The sequence below is a fragment of the Camelus ferus genome, chromosome 4 (assembly GCF_009834535.1).
Source record: "Camelus ferus isolate YT-003-E chromosome 4, BCGSAC_Cfer_1.0, whole genome shotgun sequence".
NCBI classification, from domain to species: Eukaryota; Metazoa; Chordata; class Mammalia; order Artiodactyla; family Camelidae; genus Camelus; species Camelus ferus.
In genome coordinates, this window is record NC_045699.1 from 22,876,956 (window position 1) to 22,893,667 (window position 16,712).

A 16,712-nucleotide genomic window follows, 5' to 3' on the forward strand; every position below is an offset into this window, starting at 1 on the left:
CCTTCTAAATCACATTCTCTGCAGATTTTCTTGATTTGTTCTTGTTTTTACTCTCCTACTTTTCTGTTCTTATTTTATTACTGTTTTTACCAGCTTTTACTACCAGTAATCCAAGAGATTTAGCGCAGGTTACTCTTTTGCTGAAAACAAAGAGGATTACAGATCAACTGTGCGTAGTCTCATTTGCCCACACATTACTGGCATTTATTTTGTGATAGCCATGCAACATGATAGCCATGTTGCACATTTCTCATGGATCTCTCAAGTTTTAAACCACGTTAAGTAGCTCTGATTATTTTTCAGATGACTCTGTTGACAGTATCAACAATGTCCAGAATGTGAACTTCAATTGTTTAACATAAAAGCATGTTTCACTTGTATATTTTGTTTCTTTCCCCAGCTTTATTGAGTTGTGATTGACAAAAATTGTATATATTTATACAACATGATTTTTAAAAGGTGTATGATATGATGATTTAATATACACATACATCCATCACCTCACCTAGTTACCTTTTTTGTATCTATTCTCTTAGCAAATTTGAGGTATATGCACAATATTACCAACTATAATCACCATGTTGTAGATTAGATCCCTGAAACTTACTCATCTTGTAACCGAAAGGCTCCATTTTATATTTTGTATAATTCACATAGTCAGGCTTGATAGTGTGGCTGTATTGAAATTTAGGTTTAGTTTAGAACCACCATTTGAAACATGTTTGGTTAACATTGTTGATATGAATAGTAAGGCAATCAGTGTCTACTAATTCAAGTCCACGGAGAAGTAGATAATTACATGCTTGGGTAAGTAGGAACCATGGACCATTTGCTTGACTCTATTAAATATTAAGGGAGAAACTAAAACAATACAGAATTATCCTTACAATATCTCTTTTTTTAAATACTCAAAGGGCCAATAGAATAGAAATGTAAATATGTCAGTTCACATATTTAGCTTCATATTATCTCTCATGTACCCCAGTATCATTATAGTTTGATAAATACTTCAATTTTAGAGCTGAAACGATTTTTCTTTCTGTGTCTATGGCCAAAGTCATTGGCCATTTTAGAACTTTCTTTCAAAATTTCTATTACGGAGTTTTCTGATGTACTGCCTCCAGAAACTATATCTAAAATGATAGAATAAAGGAAACAGAATGATTTTACTCCAATAGGCTTTTAAAAGTTCTACAAAAACTTCAGTATGGGGAGGCAAAGTGAAATACCTGGCTTTTTTCTTTTTGCTCTCACTGGATATTACTTTTCCTTGGCACTCTCTTATCTGTTCTTGGCTGGCATTCCCGAACTTTCTTAACAGTAAAAATCTGAATCTCCAAACTGCTTCTTCATTCTCCTGGATTTTTTATTTTTAGTGTTGGTTTTTTATTTGACCATAAACCTATTTTACCTGTTCTGAATGGAATGCAACACGTTCTTACTGTATAATTTTATTTGGGTTCGTACCATTAGCGTCCCTCATGCCATGCCCCTCTAGTGGTCTTGTCACATTTTTGTGTTTCCTCTTATCACATATCAGTGTTCACTGTATTCAGAAAATACTGACTCTCTAAAAACCAGTTGTTTGGAAAGCAGAGAATCTGTTTCTCTCTTTTTAAAGCTTTTGAAGACCTTATAGCGGCTCATATGACTCAGGTCTGTTTCAGCTACTTTGAGGACCTCGCCTAATCACAGATCACTTACTATACTCTTCCCCAGTGAGAAGCCATGTAGGATACTCATAGGGGTAGCTGACATGTTGACTGTAGTGAGATGGGACTATATTCTTTATTCCTAGTTGGTATGTGTTGGCAAGGAGCATTTTATTTATTTTCTTTCTGCGTTTTTCTTCACTGTCAGTATACTTAGTAGCAGATGTGGATCTTAGACTGGAATAAGTACGTATCACGTCTTTTATTTGGGGTGACAGCTCTCCATATCTGGAGAGAAACAGGAAAGCAGTATGTAGTATTTACTGTCGAGGTAGGACATGTTTCCAGCACTGCTATAAAGTGGAACATTGATGCTTCTCTCCATTCGGTGCACATATACTGAGTTTGTAGGATGTGTCACTCTAGTGCAGGCATGGTGATATAGAGATATTTAAGACCTTGCTCTTGTTCTGAAGTATCTCCTTGACAAATTGGAAAGATAGGCATGGGAAAGTACAGTACAATGTGCCCCACCCCCAAAGGTGTACACAGGTTATCATGGGAGCATATTTTTGTCTACCTATTTTTGTCAAACCCTCCAGAAGGTTCTCAACACATACGTTCATCTAGGAATTGCCCTGTGTAACCTCCAGTCTGTTAAAGATGATTTATGATCTTTTAAATCCTTTATTTCAAAGCTCAGCAAAAGCCCAGCAGATGTGGGGGTTTGGGCATCAGCTCTGTGGTATTGGGCGCTTGTTAGACAGTGGATGTCCTTATTCCCACTCATGCCTGTGGCCATCACACTTACCAGCCCTGTGTTGACACTGGCTGCTCTTCTGAGTCTGTGGCCCTTAGGCAAACCCCAAATGGGTTAGCCTTATTTTCAGGGTTTGAGATGATCACAAAGGTGATGATGTGTCACTGCCGAGACCATTATGGTAGCTGGAAATGCCTGCTTCCCTCCATAACCAAGCCTGCACTTGTCATCTCTCCCCACCAGTTAGGTGAGGGGAATCCCTCCCCCTGCACTTGGCATCTTTGCTTTCCTTGCACTGGCTTGTGCTGAGGAAGAACTTCTTGCTGAGGGTTTTCTAGGAAGTGGGTTGAGTTTTTATAGATGTACAGACCTGTGGGTTGGGTTAAACGTCTGTATTGCAGAGAAAAGCAGCACTGAAGACAATTTTTCTCTGAGGCAAATGTCTCTGGAGCTTTTCAAAATGTGAGCTCTCTAATTGTACGTAGGCAGAACCATCATTGCTGGCTCCCTCAATTACGAGGTTGAATTTTGTCTGAATACATTGGCTTCACTTTGCTGAATGCCAAGAAGGATCAAGTTTAATCTCATCTTCAAAGTGTGTTAAGAAGACCCCTTAAGAAAACTCTACCCCCACCTTCATCTCTGCTCCTTGTTTAATAAAGTCCGGTGCCTGACAGAGGTTAGTGAGGGATGGCATAGTCAATGAATGCACTGATTCCACAGGACACTGAAGTTCCAGAGAAAACTTAAAGTAAAATACTTGACCATTTACTTTGGTCGGTAGAAATGTGCTTTGACTCTCCTGACTTTATTTTTCTTGCCATTATGGATTATAAGCCTAGAATATTGGGGAGGACCCCATGTCTTGCATTCAAACTGAGCTACTTTCATCCTCATCCTTCCACATCTCCTCAGAAGACAGACATTTTTAGTTGTACAGAGACTATAATGACTGCTGGGGAGAAGGTAAAGGAAAAATTTTATTATGTAAAGAAACATTTGCAATTACACCAAGCATGAGTTTTCCTGTGGGAAACCCTCTGGTTATTGAATCCTTTCATGGGAGATCTGTCACGGGTGGGCTCCAGTAGCTAATCTAGATCCGGTCCATGTGTCTTCACATCAGAAGCACTTTTTTCTCCTAATTAATACCATTGACCTTTTGGGAAATCCTGCTTCCTGTTGAATGAGATTAATCTCAGCCCAGGATTCATCTCCATGACCCTAGCAACATATGTGACTGAACCATATGTCATGGTTGATCGTCAACAAGTTTTGATCAGTGAGAATGGCCATTTCATGTGTGTCAAGTTAATACCTCTTAAGCTCTGATGTAGTCTAGTCTGTCCAGAGTAGTGCTCAAGATGTGTTGGACAGAACAGTTCAAGGTGGCCATTGGCACCCCATGTCCTCCTTAAGGGTGAGATGATTGTGGCCTCTGCAAGCATTCTTCCAGGATGCAGCTTTTCAAGGCATCCCCACCAGTGTAGTTAGTTACGGATGAGCTTGCATGCTTATTTATGTCCAGCCGCCAGCTGTTGGAACCCACACATACACATGCTCACACACGCACACACATACACATGCATACTCATTTTGAGAACTAATGTTAATTCAGTAATAGGGGGCAAGAGAAACTGCCCGTAATTTGAAAGGCAGCTTCTTTGACAAAGTGAACCTAACATTTTTATTTAGAGCTGTCCTGGTTCTTTTTATTCGTCTCTTGCTTTCATAGCCATTTCCTTGTCTGCACAATGACCCATGTGAAAGCTTAAAATTGATTCATCTGAAGGGTGGGCAGCTTATTATTTTCAACAGGGCCCATTGACCACTCCAGTTCCTCTGTTGGGGGGAAGATGAAAACAGATGATGGCAACGTCTTCATTAATTCAGGACGAGTAACTGCTGTTAGAAGTTGCAGTTCAAAAAATAATTTGCCCAGGGTATCTTAGTACCTTTGCCCTCCCCATTTATTTTATCTGTTCTTTTGTGTATTATGAGCAAATGGGCTGATGTTTTGTCTCTGTCACTGATGAGAGCATTTGGCCACATTCGAATGGCCCTTCAGCTACTGAGTGAAGACAGGTCCCTAAGTCCCAGACTTGATTGTATGACAACGTAATGAAACTCCAGATTATTTGGAAAACACCATTTGATAGGTGACCAAGCTTTTCCCTACACGTTACATCTTTCTGTGTAACAGAAGCAGCTTAGTAAGGTAGAAGGCGACTAGACTTGGAGTCAGAAGTTCTCTAGGGGTTCTGAGCTCTCTGATTGCTAGCTGAGTAAAGTGTGGGCAAGCCACTGACATGTCATCATTCTCAGTTCTTTGACTCAGTGTGAAGATTAAATTTTAGGATTATAACAGCTCAAATTGGTTGAGCATCTTTTGCTTAGAGCTTTTAACTCTGAATACTCAGCCCTAGGGGATAGTTACTTGTATATTATCTCCATTTGATGGATGAGCAAACTAGGGCACAGAGAATGGAGGACTTTGCCCAGAGTGACACAACTGTAAGTGAAGGATCCGGGATTTGACTTCTGCGTGCCCAGCTTTGGAGCTGAGAATTTAATCACAATATTTTGAATGACTCTACATTGTATAATACAAGGTGTAAAACAAGTATCAATCCAACGTGTGGACTCCAGCTTGACTGCTAATACTAGGAAACTGAACAAAGTAAGCTCACGTTCAACCTTCTCTTAGCCTTCATTTTCCTTGACTTAACTATCTGACTTTGTTTAATGATGTTCTTCTATATCAGTTTGAAAATTAGAGATACTCTCAGAGGCAGGTCAGGGTCAGAGTGTGACCTCTGTGTAACTTCCAAGTTCCTATCCGAGCCGTTGTGACTTTGGTGACGTCTGCTTTCCACACTACCTGGCCCTGCCTTTGGTACTGTATTCTCAGATGTCCCCAGTGTCCCCAACCAGTGGCCCTGCACCATCCAGCAACCTCAAATGGCCCTTTGGCTCCCTCCCTTGGAGCCATGTTTTCTTGGAAACTTGTCTCCTGACTCACTCTTTCCAACTCTGAAGGCTCACCTACTTCCTTGTTTGCTGACATCAGTTCAAGGCTGCAAGCTTTGATTCCTAAGTCTGAACTTAGGCAGTCTGAACTTGTGGGAGCAGAACCATTTGTTAGGCGAATTCTCCCAGGCAACTCAGATGAGCTTATGAGAGCTCATTTGGAAACAATAGTGGAAAAGAACACAAGCTGGGGAGGCAGAGTTAGGTTACGATTCTCTCCCACTTCTAGCTCTGTTCCCTGAGACCAATGACGGAACGTCTCTGACTTTCAATTTCCTCATCTGTAAAATGGGGATAATGATCATAGTGGCTCAAATATACTGAGTATCTCTCAGGAGGTAGGAACTGGCCCATTTTTATAGATTATCTCACGTTTTTCATCATAACATCCTGTGCGGTAGGTCTCATGGACAGCGAACGTCAGGCCTGAACCTTAGAGAGGAGAAATAAATTAGCTACGATCTGGCAGCTAGTAAATGTTGGGGCTGGACTTCAAACCTACATCTGTCTGATTGGAGAGCTTGTGTTCTTATCTTTCCCTGATGACTTGATTGCCCTCTTGATGCTATTTGTGCTAATGACATCTTAAAATACTTATAAAATTTAAATGAAATAATGTATATAATGTATCTAGCATAAGCACCAAGTACATTTCCTTAAGAAATACCAGTTGCCTCCCCTCTGCCCCTTTCCCAGAGGCCCGTCAGTGATGGGAAAATCAGCTTTGGCATGCACAACAGGGGAGCTATTTTTGGCTGGGTGAGTAGGGCTGGAGGCGAGGAGAGCCAGGAGCTTTTCTGCGTCTCAAATCAAACCAGGCTGGCAGCTTTCATCTCTGTCTATACAGAGGCCTGACTGGCCGGCCTTGTTGGTTATGTCTTTCTTTAGAATCCCGTGTCCCTTTTTGAACCTTGTAACTTGAGAACGAGCGAACAACTGGAGGACAAATGAAAAAGATTAATGGATTAAAATATATTTGCAAAAAAATTCCTATAGGAATTGGGGCTACTTAGCCCGGTGAAGAGAAGATGGGGGATAGAATTCTTGGACCATGTCAAGGATTATATGATTGATCACAGCAACATATATGTTTCCCAAGGTGAGAGGTTGGGCTTAATGACCCCCATGTCCTTTCAAAATCTAAAATGTCACGTCTATGAAAGGGAAGTCTAGAGAGGTAAGATTAGAATAGAAATTTCAGAACCATAAGGACTTGCAGACAGTGGGAACCCTGTACTAGGTTGTTTTTGTCCTTTGGATACTTTATGTATATCGTAGGTCCTTCTGTCTCCCGCTGATTGCATCCTGTCTATTCAGGTGGTAAGCAGTCATCTTTGTTATGTGTCTCAAACAGTTCTTTGAATCCTTCACTGATGTAAAAAAAAAAAATTCTGTGATTGTTTTTCATGTTAAGGCATAAATTTCCCTTTAAAAATATGAACATGTATTTTATATTCTGTGAATGATGGTCACACAGTAAACCATTTTAGTCATTTATACCTTAGTGTCAATTAGTTTAACAGCTCTGTTCTGCTGAACAAGTGTAAGTTTTTGAGAAAATGAAGTAAAAATGTTGTTTGAACAATATTACATCAGAAAGACTGGAGGGGTTAGTACAATTCGCCGTGAGGGCGATGGTACCATTCAGGAGGGAGATAAAAGGAGGTCAGTGGAGGATGGAAGAATACAAAACGGCAGTGATGCTTTCTCATAGTTGATCGGTAGTTTCGTCAACCACAGTTACATACCAAGGACTGAGACAGATGCTGGAAGCACAGAGGTTAGTAAGACATGGCTCTACACTTGAGCACTATGTTAATTAGGATAGCATTGGCTGCTGTATCAGATTAAATTTATACACATAATTGTTCAAATGCAAAAGTATATTTCCTGTTTTTACATTGGTTTAAGATAGATGCTCCTAGTTAGTGGGTAGATCTTCTAGATGTCTTCCTTGAAGGGACCATGTCTCCTTCAAACTTAGGTCCTCACCATCTACTGAAGCCCCCTGTTCAGTGGCATTCATTTGGTAGCTGAGGGAAGCGAGAACCTCCCTTTCTTACAGTTGTGATGTAATTTGGCTCACAGTCCATCATAACAGCCACTTACATGGCCACAGCTAACAGCAGGTATGGCAGGGAGATATATTCTACCTGTTCAATCATAAAGAAAAAGAAACAGAGTTCTGGTGAACAGCTAGTCTTCTCTGCTACAGAAATTTAGGCCTAACTTTATGAAAAAAATTTACAGCTTTCAGATGAAGTTGGCCTTTTCTACCATGCCAGTTCTGCATATAGAAGGACATTATAAGATTTAACTTCCTAGGAGATTTACAAATTAGAGATTTCTGTCCATCATTTTTCTTTCTCCTTTGCTCTACCCACCTTGCTTGCATCCCTTTGGCTCAGGACCACTCTGTACCCTATGTAGACTCTCGACTAGGAGTCAGTCAGCCTGCTGCCTGTTTTAGTATGGCCCATGAGTTAAGAATGATTTTTACATTTTTAAATGGTTGAAAAACAAATCCAAAGAGGACTGATATGTTCTAATCTGTTAAAAATTACACGAAAGTCAATTTAGTGTCCATAAACAAGGTCTTGTTGGAACACAGCTGTTCTCCTCTGTTTATATATTGCCTGTGACTACTTCTGACTGTAAGTGCAGAGTTAAGTAGTAGTTGTAACCTACAGAGCCTAAAATATTTGCTACCTGGTAGAAGAGCGGACTGGGCAGAGTAATTTGAGACCAGGCTCTTGATCCCTGATACCAATAAGTAAGAGAAGAAAAGAGAAGAACTTGATCTAAGTTAGAAGAGGCTAGTATTATGTCCAAGGCCTACTCCTAATACTTTATTTTTACTTCCTTGGTCCTCTTTTACTGCATATTGGTGTATGTGCTCCATCTCTCTAGACTGCATTGTTTCATCTTTTTATCGTCTGCAGTATCTAGAACAGCACCTTGTCCTCAGCGGGTCCTCAGAAAATACTGAGTGAATGAATGAAAGGAGTCTGTGCTGCTGCCCATTTGTATGGCACTTTTGTGCCAGTTTTGGGGAAAAACATTGATGCATTTAGGCATATGCAGACTTATGGGCAAATGGGTTGACAAGAAGGAGATCTGAATTGACTGACCCTCTTGGCCCCCAGTCTAGCACCTTTGTACAGGGAAATACCTGCACAGAGGGACACAGTGACCTTGGGTGGAGTAACATGAGCATTGCTGTTGGGCAAGACCTTCAGCACTCATGGAACTTAGCCAGATTCTCACTCACCCTCGCCTGTGTACGTGGCAGCTCTCTGGCCTGGAGAATTGGTCCACAGTAGAGCAACCCAAAGTGATTGTCAGGCTTTTTGCCTCCAGCCATGCAAGTTGCTTGACGCAAGGATGACTCCTCAGCTACTCAGATACTGATCAACTTTCTGCCTAAAGGATGACCAAGCACTCCTTTAGAGGGAAAGGTTATATGGCATAAAAATACTTCATGCCAGATATTAGTGTAGAAATGGGAGCCTGTGTAAATACCTTGGTGCTGTTCCATTTGGATACATGCCACCAAAAATAACCTAAAGTAGTTCTGAAAAAGTGTCAATAAATCATCTATTTAGCTTGACACTGCAATGTACCAATTTATTTCTTTTGTAAGCTTAAGTGCTCTTCAAAGCCAGACAACTTTAAAGCCCTAATTTGAAATTTATCCTCACATAGTCCTAAAGGATGACCAAAAACTAGTTCAAAAGAAAGATTAGGGGAAGGGGCTCAACTTCTGCTGGACTGAAATCACTGACGTTTCAATGATTCTAATGTGGTATCTGTGAACCTAAAAGGATTTTGAATGAAAAGACTTACACAGTTTCTTCTAATATGTTACTCCTTCCCACATGTGCCCTAGCTGTTTGTCATCCCATTGTCTCGCCCCACCGCCCACTTTTCCTTCTCTCTCCCCCATTAACTTATCCTTTGTTTGTACCCCTGTTCCTCTAACAAGCTAGTTAATAGGCTCTGGGTATGTTATTAGCCCTTGTGACAGTGACTCCAGAATTAAGAGGTTGGTGATTAGTTTACTGCAGGGTTAAGTGGGAGAGAAGAAAGGTCTCCCCGGTGGAGAAGAAACTTAGAACATAACAGCTTAAACAAAGGTCTTCAATATACTAACAACCACTGTGCTGCTTTAAGGTGTGGAAACACGTAGCAGACAGTGTCATACAAGCCTCAGAGCCACGGTGCTGAGGGTGATTCTTTCCTTCTTTCAGAGCCAAGAGAAAACAGTGTATCAGAGACAAAACTACATCTGGGACAAAATTAACACAGGCTGTGTACTCATCAGCTTGTGTCAAGGGAACTCATTTGTGACTTATTTCAGCAGGTGTAGAAAAGTGTTAGAAAGGAAAAGACTTTTATAGAATTTTATACAATTAAAAAAGAAATACTGAGAGAGTCTTTGATTGGCAAGCATTCTGCTCCGGTGGGATTTTGGAAGCAGGGAAGGCTTTCTAATTGGCCTTCAGGAATATTTGGCCTTTCGTTGACTCCAAGGGGCAAGTAAACAGTGTGGGACATTTCAAAAGAGGGAGAACAGGTGGGGGTCAGTGGAGTGCTTTGCCACCAAACTTCCATATTATTCATTATGGCAGGCAGCTTCTCAGATGTGACCATGGATCAGAATATTTGACACTGAGTCAAAGTTAAAGGAAACATTTCTACATACCAGGCACCATGCTAAGTCCCTTATGTTACCTTTCCATATGCTGTTTTACTTTAAGTACTCTAGACTTTGGGAGAATCATTGTCATTTCCATTTACACATGGGGAGACGTTAAAGAACTGTCTCAGTTAATGGCAAGGAAGCCATGGAATTCTGCATCTAGTTTGGCCAGAAACTTCTTCCTAATACACCAACTTTTTTTCTCCTACTGAATCCTGATGGATTCTGAATCTACAAGAAATTGATATTATTGTATCTTCCACAAGTCACCCAAACAGTAAACTCCAAAGAAAGACCAAATTTTGGCTATACTGAAATATTGTTGAATTAAAAATTCTGTGTAGACATAGAAAAGAAAACAAACTTATAGTTACCAGAGGGGGAGTGGGTGGGAAGGGATAAATTGGGAATTTGAGATTTGCAGATACTAACTACTACATATAAAATAGATAAACAGCAAGGTCCTACTGTGTAGCACAGGGAAGTATATTTAATATCTTGTAGTAACCTATAATGAAAAAGAATATGAAAATGAGTATATGTATGTCTATGTATGATTGAAACATTATGCTCTACATCAGAAATTGACACAAAATTGTAAACTGACTGCACTTCAATAAAAGCACATACACACACACATACAATCATGGTCCATTTTATTAAAAAGAAATTCTGTGTAAACAGATGAGATATTAATTGTTTTTTGCCACACTAAAGTCTTTTTTTGGAAAGAGATCTGTGTGTTTGTTTTTGTTGTAGTGATACTTGCCATTATGGTATTTGGTCTTCTGGTTCTTTAGGCTTTGAAGGGTCTTAATAAATACTTCAATGGTGAATTAAGGTGACACTTAAAATAAGGAAAAAATAAGTTGGATTGTTCTTTCTTTGGCTTTCAAGATTCTTAATGACTGAATTCAACCCAACTTTTGCAAGCATACTCTACATCTGTTCTTCTCGTCCATAATTCACATCTTCTTCAAAAGGACATCTATGTTTACCTTATAGTAAATCTGTTCTCGTTTTTGTTTTGTTCCTCACCCTGTCCGTACTTTCTTTCTTTCTGCATAGCTTTCTCCATCACTCAAACCCAAGTTCAAGCCTTGATGAAGGCATGGGAAGTAGTGAACAGAACAGAGAAAACCAATCCTTTTACTGAGTGGCACTTACTTTGTCAATTGTGGAAAATTCCATACATAGAAATAGAGTGAATTATGTAATTAATTGTCATCAACAATTGTTATCCACTTTGAAAATTTGTAAATATTTTGCAGATTTCGATTCGTTGATTTGTCCTACCGCTGTTCTCTCCCTTCCCCTGCCAGCAGAGTGTTGAATGGAAGCAGTCGGAGGAGATGTTCTTGCCTTTTACTCAGTCTTAGAGGAAGATTGTTCAATGTTTATCATTAGTTACACTAGCTGTAGGTTTTTGCTGATATCATTCATCAGATTGAGATAGACTTCCTGTTCCTAGTTTTGAGAATGTTTAATCTTGATTGGCATTGAATTTTGGCAAATGCTTTTTGTGTGTCTATTGGGTGATCATACAGTTTTTTTCTTTAGTCTGCTAATATTGTTTATTTTATTGAGAGTGTAGACTAACCATGCATTCTTGGGACAAATCTTACGTGGACATGATGTGTTACCCTTTTTATGTATTGCTGGGTTTGGTGTCCTACTCTATTATTATGGATTTTTGTGTAAAACTAAAACCCAATGGAATGAGATACGTTGTCCTTTAATTTTTTGGACAGGTTTTGGCATCAGGGTAATATGGGTAATAAAATAAGTTAGGCAGTAGTCCCCAAAACTCTGTTTTCTAAAAGAATTTGTGTAATACAGGTATTATTTCTTCCTCAGATCTTTAATTCCCTGACAGAACCATCCTGACTTGAAATTTTCTTTGTGAGAATGTTTTAAAAAACATGACATGCTCAATTTCTTTGCTAGTTATAAGCCTATTCATTCATAGATAAGATAGATATAGGCCATTAATACACACATATTTTCTGTGTTTCTTCATTGTCAGTTTTGAAATGTTGCGATTTTCTAGAAAATTACCTGTTTCATCTTAGTTGTCAAATTCATTGGTATAAAGCCATTTGCTTGTGCTCACAAAAGTAGTCAGTTGCAGAAGAGCAAAGCAAGCCAAGTCTTTGGAACTCATGTCCGGTGCTTTACCTACTATCCTATCCTGTGACACAAATGATCATTTAATTAACTTGGTAAATACTTATTGATTCACTATCGTGTACCAGAATTTTGCTGTGCCGTGGAAACGCAGATAGTTAAGCTGATACCTCTTGATTTCAAGGATCCCATAGTCTGGTAGAAGAGAGACAAAACCTGCTCCATAAAATACATTGGGTTTTTTTTTTTTTTTTTTTTGATAGAAAGTGATAAGGGCTATAAATTGTATATCCCAGAAAAGGAATTGATTCCTTCTGGAAATGGAGGGATCAGAAAAGGGTTTCTAGAGAGGGAAGTATTTATACAGGGCCTTAAAGGAACTGTAGGAATACCCTAGGCAGAAAATACTTCTAACTGGAAGAAAGTGAATGCATGAAGGAACCACAGTATGAAAGGGCAAGCTGTGCTGAAGGAAGAAGGATGAGTAAGGGCCAGTGGAGCTGTGCTGGGAGAGGGTTTAAGGGGTGGGTGGAGATCAGCTTTTGAAGGATCTGGCCTCCTGCGTGGCTTGCTGGTTCATACGTGGGAAGCCAGTGGGGTTCCTCAGGTGGAGAAGTAATGTGATTGAGAGGTAGAGGTTGGGTAGAACTGATAGTACTTCTCAAAAAATGGGTTTGGAACCAGAGTTGTCAGAATCACCTGGTGGCTTTTGTTAAAACAGGGATTCCTGAGTCCAGTCTCAGCCATACCGAACAGGCTCACTGGGAGCAGGCCAGAGAGTGTGTATTTTATGCCTCTCAGATGATTCTTGATGGACATTGAGATTAGAAAATGAATTGGAATAGAGCTTTGATTTTCAAACTATCCTCTCTGATCCAGGTTCTCCTGAACTTCATTCAAACAAAACGTCTCCTGTTCTGTTTTCTATATTGAATATTGACATACAATTTTAGATTAACAAAGGGTTTCTGTAGCTTAAAACAGTTTGACAAACCATGGGGCCAGAGGATGGTGAAACTAGTGTTTGGTAAGCCATCTGGAAGCCACAGCAGTGATTTCTAAGTGCCTGTGAGGAGTGCAGGAGGGGTGAAGACAGCGATGGATTCAAGCATCACTTCTAAGGTAAAGTCGGCAGAGCTTGTAGGAGGGCTACAGAGAAGGAAGACGCAGATGGAGTCTGGGATTACTCCCGGTAGCATGGCTTGTTTCAGTCCCTGGAGCCTATGTTTGTGTATCTTTTCCACTTTTTGATTCCTGTCAACTCAACAGCGATGGTAGAAAAGCACTGTGTATAAATTACGAGATTCTCATAGATTTCCACGTTGGCAGTTTACTCACCATAAGCCACTTGCTTAGTGGGTTAATCCTCAAACTGATTCTTTATCACTCAGTATTACCACCTCCTGTTACAAGGAACCTAGATTTACTTTAAAAATAAATGTCTCTCTAACCCCGAGAATGGGTAGGCATGAACTCAAAACTTATGTTGTTACAATGATTCAGTGCCAGAAATTCTGCTCTCTTTTTTTGGGACACTGAGCCAGATTTACTGCTCTGTTCTGGAGCAGAAAAAATTCATAATCAAAATAAAATAACAGAAAAGCTTAGAGTTCAAAATAAATAATTTTAAAAGATTGGAAAGGAGACTGTTTTCATGATCTTCAAGTCTTTTCGTTTTGTTTTGTTTGTTTGCCTTTTATTTTTAAAGCAAGTTGAACAGTTTGGCCGGCTGACTGAAATATAGCAAGTTGGAGCCTTACTGTTTTGGCTCATTTACTGCTCAGGGGTTCCTAGCAGCCCCAAGTGGGTGAAAGAGGATCATAATGACTGGCACTGTTGGATTGGGACAGAGAAACAGCCCCTTTAGAAAACTGATAAGGCACCTATCTGCTCACTTGTTGGAACAGGAGAAGAAACACAAAACGGATCGTGCTTCCTAATGTAAAACTCAGTAGATGGGCTTCTCTCTTCGGCATGGGTGAAACCAACTCCTGTGGCAAAAACATCCCATGTCATTAAAATCTTCATGACAGATGGGGAGAAATAAAAATCTCTTATTACATCCTTCTATAAAGTAGCCTAAGCCACACTATGGATTAAATTTACTATCAAAATATGACCTGGTTCAAATATCTGTAAGGTAGTAATGGGATCACCTTGACTTGATTCTTTCAGATTCATTTAAAGTTATCAATAATTTAGGTCTCGGGAAAAATACAAAGTGATCAAGAAGTCAGATGTTACCACGTCACAGAAACTGGGTTTAGACAGATAAGCTCCCTCCAATTATGCATTCTGAAAAGGATCAGGGTACAACTCTGCTTCTCCTTAGAGATGTGACCTCGGTTAAAGGTCTTGATTGAGCCTTAGATTCCTAATCTGTAAAACAGAATTAAAGCACTCTCTGAAGGGTAAAAATACTATGAATTACAAAAGACAAGATAGCCTGTACAATGTTTAACACATTTACCTGTGTTTATTCCTGTTTCTTAGTTTCTAAGTGCCAAGATTGGTGACCTAAAAGTTGAACATAAAAGTGTTTTTCCTTGTTCCAGTCTGAAGACTGATTCAGCTATTCTTATGAAGTCATATTTCCCCAAGTCTGCAGTTTTTGTAGTTTTTTGTTTTTTTCTCCCACATGATTTATGGAAAAGTAAATTAGGACAATCATGATCGCCAACAATTGTGAGAGCTTTACAATCTATAAAGCACTTTCATAGACCTTGTCTTTTTGGATCTTCACACAGTGTTTTAAGGAGATGCTTTTATTTCCAGTTTATAACACCCGACACCAAGGCTCAGAGAGGTAATAACTCGTGGAAGATCATATAACAAGTACTGAGTCCAAGGCACTTCTATTTTCTACTGCAATATAAAATGTGTTTCTTCTATGCATATGTTCAGATATGAATTCTAGGTGGCCGTGAAACTTTTCATCCAAATTGGGATGTGTTTGAGAGTGAAAGGAAATGGTATTAGTAATTACCCTAGGACCACAGAGATAAACTGGGACTGTCTTCAGCAATCAGGAACATGGCTGCTTCTCAGTAAAATCCAAGTTTCGTGAGACTGGATGGCCTCCCAGTCAGTCTCATTTTTAGACTACCTTCAGCAGATTAAAAATAGTATTTTTCAACTGAACCTTAGAGAAAAGGTTTCTGAGAAAGGAAAGTAAATAGAAGAATATTGACTTTCTTGTCATAGGGCAAGAGAGCCCAAAATAATGGTCAAATTTCAAATTGCATTCCATCTCCTTGTATAGGAGAGATTTTTGTTTCTTACCCCTCTGCAGTCAGATTCCCTGGGATATAATTTGGGTCAATACTGAAAATGCCCACAGAAAGAAAGAATGATTATGTATTAAAGAGACCACTGAAGAAACATGGGAAGACTTTATAAAACTTGAGTAAACAGGATTTTCAGAGCAGCCTGGAGTTGTTTCACCAGTACACAAGTTTCCAGAGGACCCACCTACAGTTAAGATTAAAGACTAACTGTTTCTGTTCTCTGTTTTCTGTTTCCCACCTGTCTTCATGGGTAATGGGCCAAAGAAATATGAAAAATCTATAATCCCACACCAGAATATATAACGATAATGAAGGATTTCTTCAGAATCATTCTCCATGAAGGATAGAGTAGTAAGCTGAAAAGGAATCTCAGTTGCCTACGGATGCTGCTAAGCGGTGCCTCTCCCTCTTTTCCTCCCTTCCTCCTCCCATCCCTTTCTTCCTACTTTCCTTCTGCTGCCTCCCTTCTGTCTTATCTTCCTTGATATTTTCCCTTCTTTTCTTCCAAAACCTAGAACTGTGCTTGGTACTTAATAGGATTCTGATAATACATGCTAATTGACTTATTCTTTTATTGGGGTTGTTTTTAAAAAAGTGACTGATGAGTTGGCTAACTTTTCCAGAAGTACCCTTTCGGCCCTCAAATTTGTATCAGTCTTCCAGCAAGTTGGGCAGCATGGTGGTGTTCAGCACTTCGGGTCCCTCACTGATGTCCCAAAGAGCCATTTAGGCTGTCTGCCAATCACTTTGTGCCTCATTAAGGGAGATCCTAGGCACCTATGACCTATTATTATGTCTTGGTTACTGGACAGTTTCTAGTCTTCAAAACAAAATGGAAATCCCTTCAATAACAGTTATCCCAGACATTCTAGGCCATGGCCGGTGGGGAGCGGGGGAGGAAGGAGACTGTTTCTAAATTTAAAAAAGAAAGAAGGAAAAATGGGAAAGAAGGAACTGAGAAAGTTTCACATTACACTTGATTTCTTTCCTTCCTCCCTCAGTGAGTCGACTGAACAGTGAACGAAAGGGATCAGACAGGTAATACTTCTCCCACAGCATCAGCTGTCCTTAGGTTTTTGAATCCTACCTCCAGCAATTCCTGCTTGACTTAAACCATCTGCAAAATGAGAAGAGTAAGAGTCTTGCTCTGAGAT

General features: G+C 39.7%; 2 long non-coding RNA genes across 2 annotated transcripts in view; both read left to right on the forward strand.

The window, feature by feature from the left end:
• Positions 1-16,712, forward strand: part of LOC116663106 — a 227,151-nt gene that overhangs the window by 68,029 nt on the left and 142,410 nt on the right. The window lies entirely within an intron of this gene.
• LOC116663111 overlaps positions 13,342-16,712 on the forward strand; it is a 118,011-nt gene continuing 114,640 nt past the window's right edge. The window contains exon 1 of the long non-coding RNA XR_004319163.1: positions 13,342-13,393. This is a non-coding gene — a long non-coding RNA (uncharacterized LOC116663111). The remainder of the gene's footprint in view (positions 13,394-16,712) is intronic.